The sequence below is a fragment of the Anneissia japonica genome, unplaced genomic scaffold (genome assembly GCF_011630105.1).
Source record: "Anneissia japonica isolate Jap-2015-1 unplaced genomic scaffold, ASM1163010v1 scaffold288305_len43931_cov101, whole genome shotgun sequence".
Lineage (NCBI taxonomy): Eukaryota > Metazoa > Echinodermata > Crinoidea > Comatulida > Comatulidae > Anneissia > Anneissia japonica.
The window spans coordinates 35,308-42,901 of NW_022752945.1; the positions used below are offsets into that span (position 1 = coordinate 35,308).

At 34.9% G+C, this 7,594-nt stretch overlaps 1 long non-coding RNA gene across 2 annotated transcripts; it reads right to left on the reverse strand.

Moving 5' to 3' along the window:
* Positions 1-3,601: 3,601 nt before the first annotated feature.
* Positions 3,602-5,329, reverse strand: LOC117122486. 2 transcript variants are annotated; one of them, XR_004447720.1, is made up of 3 exons: positions 5,179-5,329; positions 4,444-4,534; positions 3,602-4,009 (listed from the first exon to the last, which is right to left on the reverse strand). It is a non-coding gene; the product is annotated as an uncharacterized LOC117122486 (long non-coding RNA). The 2 variants fall into 2 exon arrangements; XR_004447719.1 differs by having other exon boundaries at positions 5,189-5,318.
* Positions 5,330-7,594: the final 2,265 nt, after the last annotated feature.

Consider the following 7,594-nt stretch of genomic DNA (forward strand, 5'->3'; position numbering starts at 1 on the left):
CAACTATCGGCCTGCACATATTTATGTTAAAGCTACACATTTGAGGCTGATATGTTATACATAGCTATACACATAATAAGGGTAAAGCTATAGATTTGAGGACATCCTCACAACTATCGGCCTGCACATATTTATGTTAAAGCTACACATTTGAGGCCAATATGTTACATTGATACACATAATAAGGGTATCATACAGCTCTAGTTCTCTCAGTGTAGATAATGTGGCCTACCGTCATCATGACTTTCAACCCACAGGACACCATCTCTCGAAGAGACACTAATATATAAAGTTATGGATGAAGACCACATCTTGAGTATTTTAACCCACAGAATAGCAACACTAGAAGGGACAATATAGGCTTATGTTATGGATAACCTCCTTTACTTTTTTTCACTTGGCTGGTGCAGAACTGATAACTAAAGCTTAGGCCTGTCATACAGACTTATACAAAATTGTGTTTTTAAGATAATATTCAAACCAAATACAATCAAGCTTTTAGTCTTTTTTTTTTAAATAATTATATTTATCCATGTTTCTCTGATATTATTATACTCTAATGATTTTGTAGGAAAGTTGTACAGTATTCTCGCTTACAATAATGTACCTTTATACCTTGTTCTTGTGTAATTTGTAACATTCTGTTATTCAGGGGTACCATTGTGATATCTACAGTAATATTTCTATACATCTTTTCAATATCACTACATGGCTTTATACTAGAACCATTGCCAAAATATGCAACTTATACAAACTTTCTCATTTAAAAATTTTTTTGTAGTAATACTGTAATTCAACTGTCAAACAATTCTAGATGATTAGCTGGTACTGACCATGTGACCTTAATTGCTCTTACTTTACTCAGCGAGAGCGGTTTCTAGTGATGTTTAGAACACAATCATGATTGTTACCCTTAGCAGGCCATACACGCACTGGTGCACCATTCATTTATAACCACTGTGTTTGAATCCCATTTTCTCGGCTTCTATCGGTCATTGGGTTTTAAATCTTTTTGTAATAGCTCATTCAATTGGGGCTTTTTCTCGAATAAAATGTCCTAAAATATTGTTTTGAAAACAATACTAGTACAATACACACCCGATAAATACGATGACGCTAGCGATGATTATGACACCATGAGGACAATGTAGGGCATACGAAAAAGTACATATTTACCTGCACCTAAAGCATCATGGCTTATTTGGCACTCTTATTGAGTTTCTAATATACTTTAGTCAAAAAATCTAGTGGAAATATTGTGCCCATGATGCCTGGTTAGGTGAGTTGTAGGCTATAACCAATCCCATTGGGGGTTTAGCCTCTAAGCTGCATGATTTACATGTATCTATTATAAATATTATTCTAAAAACATAAAACAAATTCCAAGGTATATAAAAAAATATTAGGAAACATTTTTTTCTAAATTGAAAGAAAGTGTTTAAAAACAAAAAGTCACCTAAAAAAAAAAAATAAATAAAATAAACATGTACTGCTAAAAAGTATCCAGCATGCTAAGGGAGATACAACAAATGACAAAATAATGTAACTAATGGGATCAAATCAGATTATTTAATCTGTTAAGTGAAAGAAACAAAATTTTAGTTAGTCAGTATTTATTATAACTGTTTTAAAATTTTTTTTTATTGCTTCTATGAAATCAACTTCATTATATAAGCTACTGTAATCAATAGCCTGGTTCACGTCGAACTATATTAAACCAATTTAATAACAATGACAACTATCCAATTGTCATGGCAATGGAAACATTATATCCCAAAAGAATTATATAAGGCCAAAAAAAATAAATGTTCTGCTTCTGGTCAGACCAAAGTTACAGAATTGATGCGGTGATGCAGTTTTTTTTTTCTATTTTTTTTTTTTTTTTGAAAAGCAGGGAAAGTACAGAAAAGGTGTTTTTAGTATCTTTTTTATGTTCTACTAATGCTAAATATTGTTGTCCTCCACATTCCACATCCTCGATTTCGCTTCATTTGCCAATTGAACCCCGTCTTAATTCATCATCATTATCAGCATTAATGGGTACACTTTGAAAAAATCCGACAGGCGATGATCCCACCATAGCAAATGTCGCTCACCACTGCTTGAGGTGGACGACAGACTTTCATCACATACTTACACGCTCAGCAAAGCCGCATCTATTTAAAAGCTCCAAATTATTCCCATAATTTTAATTTTTAAATTATTTTGAAACACTAACATTATTTACAAATATTACATATTTCATATTTTTCTATTGAAAAAGAAGACAATCAACTGGAAATGCGTGTAAACTTCAGGCTACCGCAATGAAACAATGTATTCCTGCTCTAGGGAAATCCCCATTTCATGCTAGACGGTCGCGCTACGTTAAAAATTTCAACATCAGTTTAGTTTAATAAAAGCTAGGAAAATAAAATACTTATTGAGTATGTTTATCTATTTTAAACAATCATTCTATTATTATGGTGACTAATAACAGTCATATTAAGCTTAATATATTGGTAATTCTAGGCCTAAGTCATTTCACAGCCCATCGTGCGAAGCATGCACTCATCACAAACCACGTTTTATAAACAAAAACAGAAAGTGGAGAAAATATCATGCGATACAAAGTTTACGCATGCGCAGATGACGAATGCCTTTCTAAAGTCAAATTCAAGTAAAATAGTTATTACAACTTCAAGAAAACTTTTTATAGCATAAATTAATTTCACAAGTTTTTATTCTGCAATTTTAGCGAATCATTCTCTCTATAATGGTACAAGCCACCGAGAACCCAGAACGTTGAACAGCAATTTTCAACAACCAGCCCACGTGTGTTTTGTTGCGACACTCGTAAATGACCCCAGGACCAAATTCGCGAAAATTAGTTTGGCAGTTTCGAACAGCGTGTTTCAAAATTGTTTATGAATGAATGATTTAGTATCCTAGTACAGCATGCACTGTAGTGAGTATAATTACAAATACTAGGCCTACAATACAAACCGGTCCTACCCTAGGTTAATTAATTGGGCTAGCAATGGCCAAACTTAGAATGGATAAGCTGCACCCCAAAATTCAGGATAGGTGGCGATGTTGTATGTCCGGTAAAAAATAAAAAAAAATTGATGTGTATGGTCTAAATCGACGCGCGCGGACCAGAGACAGAACATTTTTTTTTTTTTGGCCTAATGAAACAAATATATTATGCAGTACACCAAAAGCTGAGGCTTTAACGATATATTTGTTAACATAGGCAAAAGATTACTTAAAATAAGGAACAAACTAATATAGTACTAACTGTATTTCTGTCAAAATAATCAATGTTGCTCTATGTTTTTAAAACCATGGAGGTATACAAAATTTTATACCTCCATGATAAAACCTGTGTCAGAGACAGATATAAAGAAATATATTGATAAACTAAACATCATCAAATCTGCAGGACATTATGATATAGACCTGCACAATATATAAAACTCTATTCTGATGTTCTTTCAAAACCTATCCCACATTATAAATGTTACACTGGTGACTGGTATATTTCAATGCGAGCTAAAAATAGCAAAAAACACCTATTTGTAAAGGGGAACATAATAACATACAAAATTACGCACCAATATCGATGTTGCCTTGTCTCTCCATGATGAAGGAGTAATATATGACCAAACATTATCATACTTGAATGTAGTAAAACTAATCTACGATGCACAATTTAGATTCCTATAAAAAACTGTTCGACCAGTCATGAACGCTTACAATAGAATTGATGATAAAATGTTTAGCATAGAGAGTTTCTTAGATGTCAAAAGCACCAACACCATAGATTTTGGATTATTTTTGTCGTTTAGATATTTTCCTTAACTTCCTTTTTCGCTCAGCAACCACAACTACCAAGTGCGAGTATTCAATATGGGAATTTTTGTTTGCACTTTACACGTTTGAATTTTTGGTGCCACGCCACATACTATTGCATCCTTGAAATATTCAGTGACTACCGCTCTATGGCCGTCTAGGAACATTTTCTTCTCTGATCATAAAAAGAAAACATGTATTTAGGCCTATCAAAGCACATTATTTGATTTATTGTGATATCGTCTGATTACAGTAGTAAGCATAGAACAAGGGAATAAATGTGTTTAAAAGGTATTGATTTTTTTAATTGATGTTTTTATATTTAGAAACACTGCAAAAGGAATGTTAAATTTATAAAAGCGACCATCAGGTTGTGCAACAAAGTGAATATTACTATATTGGGACATCTGCCATACATTATTGATGACCATGACAATAATATGGGGATGGAATAAATTTATCATTGACCAAAACAATGAAAATTATAATGACAATAAATATGAATATGATTCTGAAATTTGAATCCAATTTCACAGAACATTTTAAAATTTAAACTCCAATATTTTAAAAATTTTGTAACGAATAAAATGATTTTTATTACAAACTCACCTGTTTTTAGGATAACATGTGTTGTATTCTGAGTACGAAACATACTAGAAAATTGACAACCAGTTAACTTAGCAAGTCGGTCAACTTCCCACTGAAACGAAGTCCAATAATACATTGTATAAAAATTTATTTTAGTACAATAATAACAATTCAGCTTTCGGTTTGCAGCCTTCTTCAAAAATTAAATCATGGCCACCAATTTGCATTTTTAAAAGGTGATTTTTATGAATTTCAGACTAAAAAAATATTTTGAAGTAGCTGGTTGTAAACTGTGATGCAACAAATAATTATTAAAGTGATGCAACAAATAGTTATTAAATAAGTATTGACAAAATATGTGGCTTAACATAAATATAACTTACTACAGAATTTCAATTAATTTTTAATATTACATTAATAAAATGTTACTATACTGTATTAAACTACTGTAGTATTGTTAATAAATAATCAGTTTCAGCTGTTCAATTGCCATCTAGTGTTTCCATGGGCTCTTCCCTTTGAGTTTGTTTGATGGTCATTGGTATTATACAGTTTTTAAATTAATTTATTAAATATAATACTACAGAGGGTAATAAATATATGGTTATCAGGATTCTAACAAAAGACATCAAACAGTTCGTGCAGATGCTCTGTCTACAGAGTTATGAGTAATTTGCTTGGCAAATTATCATTCATGGCTGGATGCAGACTACCAAAGTGTACAATGGGCTTTATCTAAATGGCCTGTGCCCTTACCAGTTCTCACCTGTCCAATGCTGTAGCAATAAAGACTTTAGGATCTATTCCTTCTGTCAGGGGTGGATTATGTAGAGGCAACATTGGAGACATACATATTTGCTCATCACAGCCCGCAATTTTGTTGATGATAATTTCATTCTCTTGCTGACCTACAGTACAAAATATTAGTTGGCATGAATAATCACTTATTAAAGGGCATAATGAAATGGGGGTTTTTTGAAGCTGTGTTTAATATTTGTTTATTGGACTGTGTGTAGCATCATGTGTAGTACCAAGCTATATATTACACAGTATTGTATCAGGCTGTGTTCACAGTACTACAAGAATGCCTTTTACACCTAAAATCATTAAAAGTCTCCTTGGAATGCAAATTCCCTGATATAATACCTGTCTCTTATACACATCTAGATGTGTATAAGAGACAGCTACCGCTCTATGGCCGTCTAGGAACATTTTCTTCTCTGATCATAAAAAGAAAAAAATTATTTAGGCCTATCAAAGCACATTATTTGATTCATTGTGATATCGTCTGATTACAGTAGTAAGCATAGAACAAGGGAATAAATGTGTTTAAAAGGTATTGATTTTTTTAATTGATGTTTTTATATTTAGAAACACTGCAAAAGGAATGTTAAATTTATCAAAGGTTGTGCAACAAAGTGAATATTACTATATTGGGATATCTGCCATACATTATTGATGACCATGACAATAATATGGGGATGGAATAAATTTATCATTGACTAAAACAATGAAAATTATAATGACAATAAATATGATTATGATTCTGAAATTTGAATCCAATTTCACCGTATGAAAGGCACAAACATGGGCCGGGATTTCATTGATCATGTCTGATGATGGTGGTAGGCCTACTATGGGCCTACCATTCTACCACCGGGTCAAGGAGGCCTAGGAACAGGCAGGGACTAGGCCCTAGGCCCCTATCCTATAGGATTATTAGCCTAGCATGATTGACATGTAAAAATAAATAATCGTTTTTCTTTCCTAGCCTAAAATACTAGAATAAGCCCAATCCATAGATAAACAAGAAATAAAACTTACCTTTTTTCCAAGTACCAATACTAAACCCAGGACATTTTGTATTTGAAAAGATAGTTAAGCGAATACAAAATTATAGAGGGGGCTGTTCATTTAGAATAGTAAGACAAATGGTATAGAATATAGGAAAACCTAGCTAAATAAGGACATTTGAGGTGTAGGCCTAGGAAGGTAGGGTAGATTCAGTAAAGGGGATTGTAGGCCTAGACTAAGTGAGGACACGAGATTTGTCCTCACTTATTTTTTCTGAGATTAATAAGAAAATATAGGCGATTGTCCTCACATTGGATAGGTTACTACTACTACTACTGCTGCTGCTGCTGCTGCTGCTGCTGCTGCTGCTGCTGCTGCTGCTGTAGCTGCTGCTGCTGCTGCAGCTGCTGCTGCTGCTGCAGCTGCTGCTGCTGCAGCTGCTGCTGCTGCAGCTGCTGCTGCTGCTGCAGCTGCTGCTGCTGCTGCAACTGCTGCTGCTGCTGCAACTGCTGCTGCTGCTGCAACTGCTGCTGCTGCTGCAACTGCTGCTACTGCTGCAACTGCTGCTACTGCTGCAACTGCTGCTACTGCTGCAACTGCTACTACTGCTGCAACTGCTACTACTGCTGCTGCAACTGCTACTACTGCTGCTGCAACTGCTACTACTGCTGCAACTGCTACTACTCCCAGGTAACAATCCCACATGGGGCCCATATGCAAAAGTCTTATGGGCTACCCCATATTTTTCCCTTATGGGATCCGTCTGGGCAATCACATATGGGCCTTGCCCATGGTTTACCCATATGGAGCCCATATGCCAAATATATAGGCAAATATATATGGGAATCTAGTTGTGTATAAGAGACAGCACTTGGTAAATACCTGGGCAGATAAATATGGAAATGCCCACATTTAATCCGCATGGGGCCCATGTGCCAAATATCTGGGAAAATACATATGGGCATGGCCATATTTATCTACATGGGGCCCACATGCCGAAGGCCTGGGTAGTTGAATATGGGTATGCCCATATTAATTTCGTATTGGGCCCATGTGCCAAATATCTGGGAAAATACTTATGGGCATGCCCACAAATAATACACATGGGACCCATATGCCCAATACATGGGCAAGTAAATATGGGAAGCCCATATTTAATCCAAATGGAGCCCATGTGCCAAATATGTGGGCAGTTACATATGGGCATGCCCATATTTAATTTCCATGTGACCCATATGCCAAATAACTGGGCATATACTTATGGGAATGCCCAAATTTAATCCACATGGGTTCCATGTGCCAAATATCTGGGAAAATACATATTGGCATGCCCATATTTATCTACATGGGGCCCACTTGCTAAACACCTGGGTAGTTG